This window comes from Callospermophilus lateralis, chromosome 1 (assembly GCF_048772815.1).
Source record: "Callospermophilus lateralis isolate mCalLat2 chromosome 1, mCalLat2.hap1, whole genome shotgun sequence".
NCBI lineage: Eukaryota > Metazoa > Chordata > Mammalia > Rodentia > Sciuridae > Callospermophilus > Callospermophilus lateralis.
This window is the reverse complement of record NC_135305.1, coordinates 1730446-1743145: the sequence shown is the minus strand read 5'-3', so window position 1 is coordinate 1743145 and position 12700 is coordinate 1730446. Positions and strand designations below refer to the sequence as shown.

General features: G+C 45.9%; 1 protein-coding gene across 1 annotated transcript in view; it reads left to right on the top strand.

Annotated features, from left to right (window-relative positions):
• Nucleotides 1-4458: 4458 nt before the first annotated feature.
• Dnajb6 (DnaJ heat shock protein family (Hsp40) member B6) overlaps nucleotides 4459-12700 on the top strand; it is a 59543-nt gene continuing 51301 nt past the window's right edge. Inside the window, exon 1 of the mRNA XM_076873022.2 lies at nucleotides 4459-4590. The gene's annotated coding sequence lies outside the window, so the exon portion shown is untranslated. The remainder of the gene's footprint in view (nucleotides 4591-12700) is intronic.

The following is a 12700-nucleotide window of genomic DNA, read 5'->3' as shown; positions in this document are numbered from 1 at the left end:
GCCAGATGACCCTCCCAATATTTTATGGTGATTGATAACAAGTTGGGAAACCATGTAGTTCAGCATGTACACCCCTCTTGGCTTAAACCAATCAGTTCAAATGAATACCCCTTTTGTATTGACCAATCACCCCTACCCAACTTGTTCCCATCAGTGAATGTGCTAATCATGTTTTAGAGTTGTTATTTGATTTTCCCGAGGTGTGTGATGATTTGCTATGATGTATGTGGGGGTCCCTGCCCTCTCCAAAGAATGTATAAAACTGCTGCAAACCCTGGACTCGGGGCCTCTCAGCATCACCAGCTGCTGTGTGTGCGCGCGGAGGACCAAGCAAGCTCGCAATAAACACCTCTTTGCTGCTTACATCGATCTTGGGTCTCTGGTGGTCTTTGGGGGTCCCGAATTTGTGCATAACAGAACCAGGACCTCAGCATGGCAGGCAGGTGCTCCACCACTGAGGCCTACCTGAGTCCCCACTCACTGCCATTTTTATGGACTGTGTGGTCTTTCATAGTTAGGTGGTGTTGATTCTCTGCAAACTTGTGATTAATAACTGTCTTTTTTTTTTAATGTTTATTTTAGTAGTCAATAGACTTTATTTTATTTATTAATATGCGGTGCTGAGAATTGAACCCAGTGCTTCACACATGCTAGGAAAGTGTTCCACCACGGAGGCACAACTTCAGCCCAGTTTTGTTTCTTTTCTCCCCACTTTGCGGTTATTGCTTTTGTGAAAATTTGTGCAGTATTATTGTCTATTGTCAGATCCGATACCGTCTGCTGAGACCCTTATCTCATAGATGGAAGATGGTGTGGCAGTGTGTGGTGGGTGTGAGCACCTGTGAACTCAAGAACACTCAGCACTTGCACACTTGCCTGGGAAGAGTGGACTCCCTTCATCAGTCTCCACAGAGGTTGCTGGTACTGAAGAACTACTACTGCTGAGTGCTGAGTGGCACATTTACTACTGCACCAAGCACCTTCTCCCATTGAGAGAGGAAGTCGCAGAGAATGACTGGTCTCCCAGGCTTCTGTCCTTCCTGCAAACCACAGATTTACCACTGTTTGGCTTCCTTTTCCCTAAAACTTCCATAGCATTCCACTGCCTGCAGGGCAGTCCCTTACCTTTCCATTCCATCTCCCTTTTGTCTGTCACCTTGAAACCCGGTGGCAGTCACACTGATGTGCTCACTTGCTTAGTCTCACTGCTCAGCAAGTTCAAGTCCTTGCTGGCCCACTTTAAGGGGCTCTCCTGAGTCAGGTTTCTGGAAGCACCCTCACTGGGCTAACATTAGTTTTGGAATAAACAAAGGAGCTCTGTCATTTCACCAAGAGCCACTGCAATATGGCTGTACCGTCCAATGTTGAAGGTATTCACACCTGTTCTCTTAGCTGCCTGTGGATCCAGGAGGCTGGACTGGGTGTTGCTAGTCTGTATGTCTCATACTACAGCTGTTCATATATACAAAGGTTTTCAAATATAATATATTTGGAGGGTGGGAAAGAGAAGCTATTTGTGGCTCGTCTGACACTTACTACTTAAAATTCACACATCTGGGAGCTGGGGTTCTGGCTCAGAGGAAGAATGCTTGCTTAGTATGCATGAGGCACTGGGTTCTATCCTCAGCACCACATGAAAATAAAATAAAGGTATTGTGTCCACCTACAACTAAAAAATAAATATTAAAAAAAAACCACGTCTGCACTTCAAGCTTAACTCAATGGCTGTGGGGACTTATCTGCATATGAAATGTCACATTAGCAAGTTAACTTGGTGAAAGGTGAACACTAGAAATGAGACCTTGTCTCCTGCTGGCCAGCAGGGTTGCCTATGACAAACTGGGGTGTACCTGAATGAGATTCCAGTTTTTTTTTTTTTTTTAAATGGTGGAGTTGGGAATGAAGGTTGAGTGGAAGTTTATTTTTTATTTTTTTAGAGACAGGGAGAGAGAATTTTTTAATATTTGTTTTTTAGTTTTCGGGGGACACAACATCTTTATTTGTATGTGGTGCCAGGCCGCAAGCATGCCAGGTGAGCGTGCTACTGCTTGAGCCACATCCCCAGCCCAGAGATTCCAGTTCTTGCTGAGATTACTTTAGCCTTTATTTTGAGATGTCCTTACTAAAACCAAAAATTGTGTTATTTCTTCCTTTTGTCCACTCATTTACCTAACCTCCTAAAATATATAGAAAACTGAGTCAGACTTTTAGAATCTTTACTTTTGTTAACTAATATATAAAAACTCTATAAGGTGACACAAAAAGAAACACAAGAAGTAAATAGGCAGTATGAGGCAATCTTTCAGGTGTCCTTGGTATTGCTGAGGCTTGAACTCAGGATGTCCTAAATGGCTGGCAAGAGCTCTCCCACAAAACCTCATTCTGAAGTAGAGAATCTAGAAGTGTAACAAGGACTTAGTGACAGTCTTTGCTGAAAGCACTGATTCTTTACTTGGGCCTTCAAATGATCAGTGAATAACTAAAAGCAGGATAAAATTAACTTGGTACCTCTGGCTCCATTGCACATTATCTCTGCTCTGAGTCATCTTGGATTCCAGGAGCAACAGGTCTGATCTATATACATCATGTGATGACTTGGAACTGACTCCCCAGGCAACAGGGATTTCCTGTCCCTATCAGGCAGCCTGACCAATCATGACCAACCAGACCACAGCCACCTCCCTGTTCCTGCTCCTTTATCACCTGGACACTCACCTCAGTGTCCCCAAGACTGGAAAGCTCGTCCACTTTCTCTTCCCTGTGTAGTTAACTGATACAATGTCTTCTTCGCCTTTCACCACTATTTCCATTTGTACTTTGGGGCGAGTGGTCAGATCTGATTTGTTGGAATTCCCAAACATGGGCCTCTAGCCTAGGGCTTTAGTAATGGAGCCACTAACCCAGTGTGCCAACTGCCTAAGAGAAGAAACTGTATGGGTGAGGACACTTTTCCTTTCTACCTTGTGAGGATTCTGTAACTGGATTTGTCAAAGGACAAAATTCTAACTCAGTGTCACAATCTCAATTAGCTCTATTGGTGATTCTCAAATTTGGCTACAGTAGGTTCCCTAAAATAGATTAAGTGTTCCAATGTACTAAACAGAGGGATTTTTTTCTTTTTGGCACCAGGGATTGAATTCAGGGGCACTGAGTCACATCCCAGCTCTGTTTTGTATCTTATTATTTTTTTTATGGACCCAATACCTTTATTTTGTTTAGTTTTATGTGGTGCCAGAGATCCAACCCAGTGCTTCAAGCATGCTAGGCAAGCGCTCTACCACTGAGCCACACTCCGACCCTATTTTGTATTTTATCTAGAGGTAGGGTCTCAACTGAGTTACTTAGTGTCTCTCTGCTGCGGAGTCTGGCTTTGAACTCATGATCCTCAGGCCTCAGCTTCAGAGTTGCTGGGATCATGGGCATGCGCCACCATGCCTGAAAACCCAGAGAAAGTCTGAAGAACAAACCATTGGCAGACAGGGGGATCCCAAGTTTGAGGTCAGCTTCTGCAATTTAGAGAACTCCTCAGCAATTCAGGGAGACCTGTCTCTTTTTGTAGGTGCTGGGGATGGCACCAAGACCCTTCTGCATTCCAGGCAAGCAGTCCACCACAGAGCTGTATCTCCTTTCTCAAAGGAAAAAAAAAAAAAAAAAAAGCCATTGGGATAGGGCATTTCAATATTAATTTCTTCCTAAATCCAGGCTGGCCCACAGAACAATAGAAAAATACCTACTGGATTTGGTCTGCCTTTTGGTGCAAGGATTAAGGCAGAGGGAACTTCACTGTCAGGGCTGGGAAATTCCGGCCCCAGCACTGGGGGTTGGAACCCGGAGCGCTCTACCCCAGCCACATTCCCAGCCCCCTCCGTGCGCGTGTGTGCGCGTGAGTGTGCCAGAGGGTGCACCCCGGGGAACCGTCACTGAGCCTCACCCCCAGCCCTCTTTCTTTTTGCAGACAGGGTCTCGATAAGTAGCTGAAGCTGGCCTCGCACTTGCACCCCTCTGCCTCCGGGGTCTCCCGCGAGGCCCGTGCTGCGCTGCGCGACAGGCTCCCGGCCAGTCGCCCGCGCGGGCCTGCAGCCCCACGTCCCGGCCCAGCGGGGCTGGGGTCACAGACGCACGCGACCCGGCTTTCCCCCGCATTTCCAGCCGGGGCCCTCGGGTCGGCTTCGTCCGACTCGGGTCTCTCGCAGGTCCAGGCGAACGGGTCTAGGAAGCGAACCAAGGGTGCCGGTAACCAGCTCCGGCGCGGGACACTCGTCACGTGCACGAGGCAGAAAGAGAGCGCCGCGGACAAGGGGCGGGAACGACCCCGCGACGCACGGCGACCGCCCGCAGAGCGCCGCCCCGGCCCGCACGGTTGCGGAACTTTCGCGAAGGCAGGGCGGTGCGAGGCGCGTGCGCGTGCGCGGCGTCAGGGCCGGGCGGAAGTCGACGTCGCCGCGCCGCCGCCGCGTGACGTACTTCCTGTTTGTTGTTGGAGAAAGGAGAGAAAGGAAAGCGCGAGGAGCCGCTGCCGTCGCCACCAGCGCAGCCGTGCCGCACCGTGAGCACCCGTCCGTCCGCCCCGTCCCGTCCGCCGCGTCCTCGGTGAGCCGCGTCCGGCTGGCGGGCCAGCGTCTGGGTCTCGGTTGTGGCCGTGGCTGGGTCTGGGGTCTGGGTCAGGGTTTGGGCCGGGTTCGAGGCCGGGGCCGGGGCCTGGGTTGGGGTCGGAGCCGTTTCGGGCCCCGGGCTGGGGCCGGCGCCTGGGTCTCGGCCTTGCTTGTGGCCGGGGTCTGGGTCTGGGTTTGGTCTGGGTTGGGGCCGGGGCTGGGTCGGGTCGGGTTTGGGGTGCGGCTGGGTTGAGAGCCGCGGTGTGAGCCTCCGGCTCTGCACCGGGGCGTGGGTTTGACCCGGGCGCGGGGCTGGGGCCGGGCTTTGGCCGGGTGAGGGTCCCGTGAGGGTCTAAGCGGAGGTCCGAGTCCGGTCCCGGGGCTTGGGTTGCGCTTGGTTCGGGCCAGTGCCGCACGCTGCCGCGGAGAGTCGGTTGAGCCGGGCCGTCCGCGCGGGGCGCCGGGGTCGGCGGAGCTCGGGGCCCGGAGTCCGCGGCCTGCACCCCGCGCAGGCGGGCTCGGCGGGCGGGCGGCGGCCGGTGGGAGCGCAAGGCGGTTTCCACAGCTCCGGGCGGTGGGGAGCCGGCCCGGCCGCCGGCCGCTCCTGGGACCGCTGGAGTTTATGTAACTAAGTTTATGTAACTAAGTTTACGCTCCTGCGCGCCCGCGTCGGCCGGGAAGCGCGGCCGGCGCCTCCGGTTGTCCGGGGAGCGTGCTGGCGGCGGGCTGCTTGGCACCGGTGTGGCCTGGGACGGGACCGGCTGGGGACGCAGAACCGCGTCTCCCCGGGAGGCCTCGGGCTGCAGCCCAGCGGAGTAGGCCCAGCAGCGCCCTGGGCATTTTCGACGTTTTACTTCAGGGGTTTGCTTTAAATTTTTGTTACTAAAATATTTTTACTTCCGGTCCTGGGCCTGGAACCCAGGGTCTCGCGCCCGCTGGACCAGCGCTCTGCCACTGAGCCACACCCCCAGCCTTACGGCTAAGTATTTTAAAGCAACTGATTTAGTAGAAAAGTTAGACTCAGCGACCGTCTCCTCATAGCCCCCCAAGAAAAAAGGAAAGGCAAACTGTAATCCAAATGTTTCAACTTTCATAGCTACTTGTTCCTTGAGGTTAATTTCGTTTTTCTAATCTATCGAATCACCATGAATTAGTGGTGTTTAAAAGGAATTGTATACTTTTCCCCTAGTCCTGTCTCTTGTACGTTCGGGGACATTTGCTCCAGCTTGTGTTTTTATTTCCACCACTGGGGGAACCAGGAGCTCCAGAGGGGTTAGGGCTGCCTTTTGTGTTTATATACACTGATGAGCTGCGTTTTTTTTTTCCATTATGAATAATAATATAAAATTTGAAGAATGAGTTACCTTTTTTTTGGTGTAGTTTGTAGGTGTGGGTGACATGACATGAAGTGGGACAAAAAAAGCGTTGAGAGGTGGGTTTTTTAATTTTTTTGGGGGGGCAGTGGTGATTGAACTCAGGGGCTACATCCTCAACCCTATTTTGTATTTTATTTAGAGACAGGGTATCACTGAGTATGCTAAGCAAGCTTTGCCTCCCCAGCCGCTGGGGAGAGGTGAGTTTTTGAAGTTGGTATTGTGGTATGGTGGAAGATTTAAAAAAGATTTGGGCGAGTTCAGAACTCGTTGAAACATCAGTTTCCAGACTTATTTTGTAATAGATAACAAAGTGTCCAGATTCAAGAGGTATGCTGGCTGCAGGATGGACTTAACTGGAGTTCTGGGTGCAGAGCATTGTTTCATACAGTGAAGACTATATGAATATGGGATTACTATGTGTTGTAATACCTACAACTAAGAGGCCTGGATTAGTTTTTCCCTTTGAGCAATCCCATTATTTTAAGTGGTAGAACTAAGGGTATAATCATTTTCTCTTGTGCTCTTGTTTTGGGACAGTTTCAAGCACATAGGCAATTGTACCCATAACTACCACCAACAACTTTTTGTGGTTTGGGGGATCAAACCCAGGGCCTCATGAATGCCAGGCAAGTGCTCCACTAACTACTGAGCTGCATTCCCCAGGCCTATTCATTTTTTGAGCCAGGGTTACACTAAGTTGCTTAGGCCTTGATAAGTTGCTGAGGCTGGCCTTAAATTTGGGATTCTCCTGCCTCAGCTTCCCAGGGTTGGTTGCTGAGATTGCAGTTCTAGTAGACTTTTTTTGGCCTCTGCTTTTTTTTTTTCCCCTAGACTTATATGTGGTGCTGAGAAACAAACCCAGTGCCTCACACATGCCAGGCAGGTGCATTGTGACTGAGTCATAGCCCCATTAAGTTCTTTTTATTTGAGACAGGGTCTCACTAAGTTGCACAGGCTGGCTTTGAACTTAGATCCTCCTGTCTCAGCCTCTCAACTCCTTGGATTATAGGCATGAACCACCACTCCTGGTTTATCTTTCACATTAAAAAAAATTTTTTTTTTAGTCGGACACAATACCTTTATTTATTTTTATGTGGTGCTGAGGATCCAACCCAGGACCTCGCATGTGCTAGGCGAGCACTCTACCGCTGAGCTACAACTCCAGCCCGTATCTTTCACAGTTTTAAAGAAGGCACTTTAAAACATTTCTAACTGGAGTCTAACTGGTATGACACATGTATACCACTTTCCACTTTACTGTTAATCTGATAAGGTTACCTTCTATGTTTAGTGTTTACAGATGAAGAAACTTTTAAGCCATTTCTGATGTCTGTCAATAAGGAGTAAGTGAACGTTGTCAACTTTCATACTTGATGTTTTGACATGATTTTAAGAAAGAACTTTTTTAGGGCTGGGGATGTGGCTCAAGTGGTAGCGCGCATGCGTGCGGCCCGGGTTTGATCCTCAGCACCACATACAAACAGAGATGTTGTGCCTGCCGAAAACTAAAAAAATAAATATTAAAATTCCCCCCCCTCTTTAAAAAAAAAGGAAAAGAAAGAAAGAACTTTTTTAGAGAGTTGGGTGTGGTGGCACCTGCATTTAATTCCAGCTGGGAGGCTGAGGCAGGAGGATCACAAGTTCAATGCCAGCCTCAGCAGTTTAAGGCCCTATGCAACTTGGTGAGACCCTGTCTCAAAATAAAGGGCTGAGGATGTGACTCAGTGGTTAAGTGAGTTTGGGTCAATCCCTGGTAATAAAAACAAGCTAAACCAAACTTTTTTTTGGTTTAAGTCTCCCACTTCACTGGAAATGATTCTGTGTTGAAAATTTGGTGTGAATTCTTCCAGGACACCGTCTAGTGGTAAAGGGCTGGTAGCTGCAAGCCCCTTAGTGAGTAGGATGGATCAGTGGCAAAATTGAACCAATGCTATAAGATTTCAGAGGGAACTTGACCCTAAACAAACTGAGATTGAGAAGAAAAGTGAAACTGATCAAACGAAGGTAATAAAATGATGATGTAGGAATGGAAAGACAAGGGTCAAGCTACCTGGAAAGAGTGACACTGGGTAGGTCAGCCATTAAGATTGGACATTTGCTTTTTTTTTGGTACTGGGGATTGAATCCTGGGGTACTTTATTACTGAGCTACAATTCCCAGCCTTTTTTGAAATAAGGTTTCCCTAAATATCTGAGGTTGGCCAGGATCTTGTGATTCTCCCGCTTCAGCTTCCCAGAAATCCTTGGGAGTATAGATGTATGCCACTGCACATACTTTATTGTATAGGACATTGAATCCAGGGGCTCATATCCATTGAGCCTATATCTCCAACTATTTTATTTTAAAACAGGTTCTTGCTAAGTTACTGAGGCTGGCTTCAAACTTGGGATCCACTTGCTCCAGCCTCCCCAGTAGTTGGGATTACAGGTTGGCATCACAGTGCCTGGCATCATGTTTTTATTATGTTACTGATAGGATGTTTGTCAAACTTAATATTTGGCTCCTTTCATGTTAGTATTCTACTTAAGAAATAAATTTCAAAAATAATTTTTTAAGATTTGGAAAATTGAATTTTGGTAAATATTAAAAGGATTTAGGCCAGGTTTGGTGGTGGCATGCCTGTAATCTCAGCAATTACAGGCTGAGGCAGGAGTATCACAAGTTCAAAGGCTGCCTTACCAATTTGGTGAGACCCTGTCTGGGGAAAAAGGGGAGGGTTTGGGTAGGGACTAGGGATGTAGTTCAATGGTAAAGCGCCCCTGGGCTCAATCCCTGGTACCCCAAAAGAAAAGTATTTGGATTCCTAAGGCTCATATATAGTACCTATCAAAGAGGAGACAGGTTCGGTTTATTTATACTGCTCTTGTGTATTGCAGAAGCTGTACTTTATTTGGCTATAGCTTGGTTTTCTCTGAAAATTGTTACCTTATCTAAAATTCATAAGGACTTTTTTGCCATTCTGAATAAACAAGAGTGACTATTATTCTGGCTGCCAGACGCTTGAGCTATCTGCATATTAAAGCACTCGAGGCATTTTAGGAATCTTCAGCTGCAGTTGAAAATTTTTTTTTTGTCTTTTGAGGGGAGGAGTAATTTCCTCACACAGTATGATTTTGACCCCTGTAAAACTGTTTTTACCACCACAAGCATGTGAAAAGTCTGTTAAAATTTATGTTGTCCATACTCACACACATTTTGTCTTGGTATGTGCACCAATAATTCTTTTTTTTTTAAAAGAAATTTTTTTTAGTTGTAGATGAACACAATATCTTTATTTTATTTATTCATTTTTTATGTGGTGCTGAGGATCGAACCCAGTGCCTCACATGTACAAGGCAAGCACTCTACCACTGAGCCACAACCCCAGCCCAGTGCACCAATAATTCTTACTTTCTTGTGTCACTTTGGCTTGATCCTCTGGGCTAGGCCTTGAATCTGAAGGCCTTCATTTGTACCTAGACAGAAATGTCCAGAGTGCTCAGGAGATGACTTGGGAGTTGGTCACACCTGTAAGTGTGTAACAGATGATGACTGCTGTTTAAAAGAACAACCTTTGACCTGGAGTCATGGCAAAAGCTTCCTGTGTGTGCTCAGGAACTTATTGGGGCATTCAGGATACAGGTGAAATGCATTAGTAGATCTGTGATGAGGAGTGATGATGATTTACTACTGTGGCTTCCTCCCCGCCTTTTCTTACCTGTGTGTTATATTCTGGGAATTCAAAAGATGATGAAATGACATTTGGGAAAGGTCTCCAGATTTATGACCTTTTCATTTAAAATTCCCTACTTCTGTTCCATTTAGCAAATTTTCCTGCACTAAATTTGTTTGATGCCACAATATGAATTGAATTCCTCTGAAAATAAATATTTAAATTACCCATTTATAGGCTAGTAGAAGAAATAGGCATATTAATTTGTTATGTCCTATTCTTGTGCTGGGGATTGAACCCAGGGGTGCTTAACCACTGAGTCACATCCTGAGCTTTTTATTATTTTGAAACAGGGTCTTTCCTTGTTTCCCAGGCTGGCCTGAACTAGGAATCCTTCTGCCTCAGGTCCCCCTTTCAAGCTGGGATCACCGGTTCTGCCAACGGAGCCTGGCCCTACTAGAACATTCAGGCAGGAAGATCACATGTTCAAGGCCAGCTTGAGCAACATAGCAAGGCCCTGTATAAAATAAAAAGGGCTGGGGGCATGTGCAAGGCTTGTGTTTCATCCCCAGCATGGCAGAAAACAAACAAAACCCCACAAAAATTAGTAATAAGACTTAAAATTTAACTTTTTTTGGGGGGGGTGCTGGTAGTGGTGTTGAGGATTGACTCAGTGCTTTACCACTGAGTTTCATTACATTCCTAGCCCTTATTTAGAGACAGGATCTTCCTATTGCTGAGGCTAGCTTCGAACTTGGGAGCCTCCTGCCTCAGTCTCTAGAGCTGTTGGGATTATAAGTGTAATCACCCATCTGAGGTAAATGTAATTATAGTGATTTAGCTCACCTGTAGAGTAATTGTGGAGGGTAGTCAATTCAACTTTTGGGAGCTGAATTACTGCTTGGGGATTGAGGAAATAGCGTATAAAACAAAACAACAGTAGGGGAATAGGTATCCTCTAGTCTTCTCTCCTAGAAAGATGATCTTTGTGAGGTATACCTAGTCCTAATATCTACAGGTCTTAGTCCCAATACTTACAAGTTTATTTTTTTTGTATTTGTAAGATACATCTGGAGAATGTTGAACGTGTAAATAATTTGGTGGTAGGGGGGTACAGGGAATTAAGCTCAGGGGCATGCAACCACTGACCCACATCCCCAGCCCTATTTTGTATTTTATTTAGAGACAGGGTCTCACTGACTTGCTTAGTGCCTCACTTTTGCTGAGGCTGGCTTTAAATTCTCCATCCTCCTGCCTCAGCCTCTTGAGCTGAGCTGTGTGCGTGGTAAATAATTAAAAAAATTTTTTTCTTTTGTAGTTGCAGATGGGCAGAATGCCTTTATTTAGTTTATTTTTATGTGGTGCTGAGGATTGAACCCAGTGCCTCACGCATGCTAGGTAAGTGCTCTGTCACTGAGCTACAGCCCTAGTCTGGTAAATAGTTTGTTGTCTGGATTAAAAAAAAAGTTTTTAACATTTAAGAGGCCGGCTGAATTGGAAGGAGAGAATTTCTTTCTTAGCCACAGTTTCTCCTTGGATAACTAAAGGTTTCTTATTCTGGTTATTTTTTCGAACTTTTAAAACAATGTAAATAGGTAAGAATCGCTGGTTTTAATCTTTTTCATCCATGTAGTTGGTTGCATCATCTGGCAGGTATGGTGCATTGAATGCAGACTTCTCTTTGGGCTAGGTCTAGACTCAAATAGAATAACAATATCTAGCATGTATTGGGTATGCAGTGCCATTTTAAAATTTTATTAATTTGGATTGGCTAATATAAATTCATCCAAAGTGGACTTTGGGATTCACACTGAATCAATGTGTGTGTGGGGTGCTTGTTTGTAGGACAGATTGGCAGGTGTATATCCTGCCTGTTGCAATAGTATCATGGATTAGGATTAGCAGTTCTTTCTTAGACAAGTTCCTTTTGCATACTCTAGCAACAGTTTGCTTTCTATTTAATATTTATTGGGTATTGGAAATCGAACCCAAGGACTCTACCACTCAGCTATGTCCCCAGTCCCTTAAAGAAAATTTTCTTTTTTTTTTTTTTTTTTTTTTTGAGACATGATCTCCCTAAGTTAACTGATGCTAGTCTTGAATTTGGGCTCTTCCTTTCTCAGACTCCCTTTTGCAGGGGGATTACAGGTGTGTGATGTGCATCATTATGCCTGGCCGGACTGCTATCCTTATTTCTGTTTCTAGGTTGTCAGGAGCTTATTCTTGCAGTTCATTGTTGATTTAGTTCAGTGTTTTAGCTGCACATAATTATATCTTGTAGAAGCACCATCACTTTAACCCGTTTTGCTGGTATGTAGCTCAGTGGTAGACAGCTTGTGTGAGAAAGGCCCTGTTTTTTTCTTTCTTTTCCTTTTTCCTTTTTTGGTGCTGGGGATTAATTTAGGGTCTTGTGCATGCCTGGCAAGCACTCTACCAGCTGAGCCCAAGGCCCTGGTTTTGATTTCTAACACTTCAAAAAAATAACACAAAATTTGGGTCCCCTGTGGTACCCCCCCCACCCCCCGCCCCAAGCAGTAGTAGCAGGGTCTGGCATCTGGTGGGCATGCATCATCTGTGTGAAGAGTGTGTGTTGGAGTACATGCCTGTAATCTCAGTGGCCGAGGAGGCTGAGACAGGAGTTCAAAGTCAGCTTTAGCAAAAAAACAAAAACAAAAACCCAGGTGCTAAGCCACTCAGTGAGACCCTGTCTCTAAATAAAATTAAATAAAATATAAATTAGGGATGGGGATGTGGCTCAGTGGCCAAGTGCACCTGAGTTCAATTCACGGTACCAAATAAAAGAGTGAATGTTGGGAGGCTAGGCTGTAGTAGCATGGTGTCAAAGCAATTGCTTACCTTGTGTTAGGCACTGGGTTTGATCCTTAGAACCACCTTAAAAAAAAAAAAAAACAAACAAACAAAAAACAAGGCATGTTGTCCATCTGCAACTACAAAAATAAAAAAAAATGAATGCTTGAAGACAGATAAGATTTGGAATATAGTAATCTCAGTAAATCCTTCATATGATTTGGTTAAAAGTAAAAGAAAGGCCAACAATTAGGTGGAAAAATGGGCAAGGA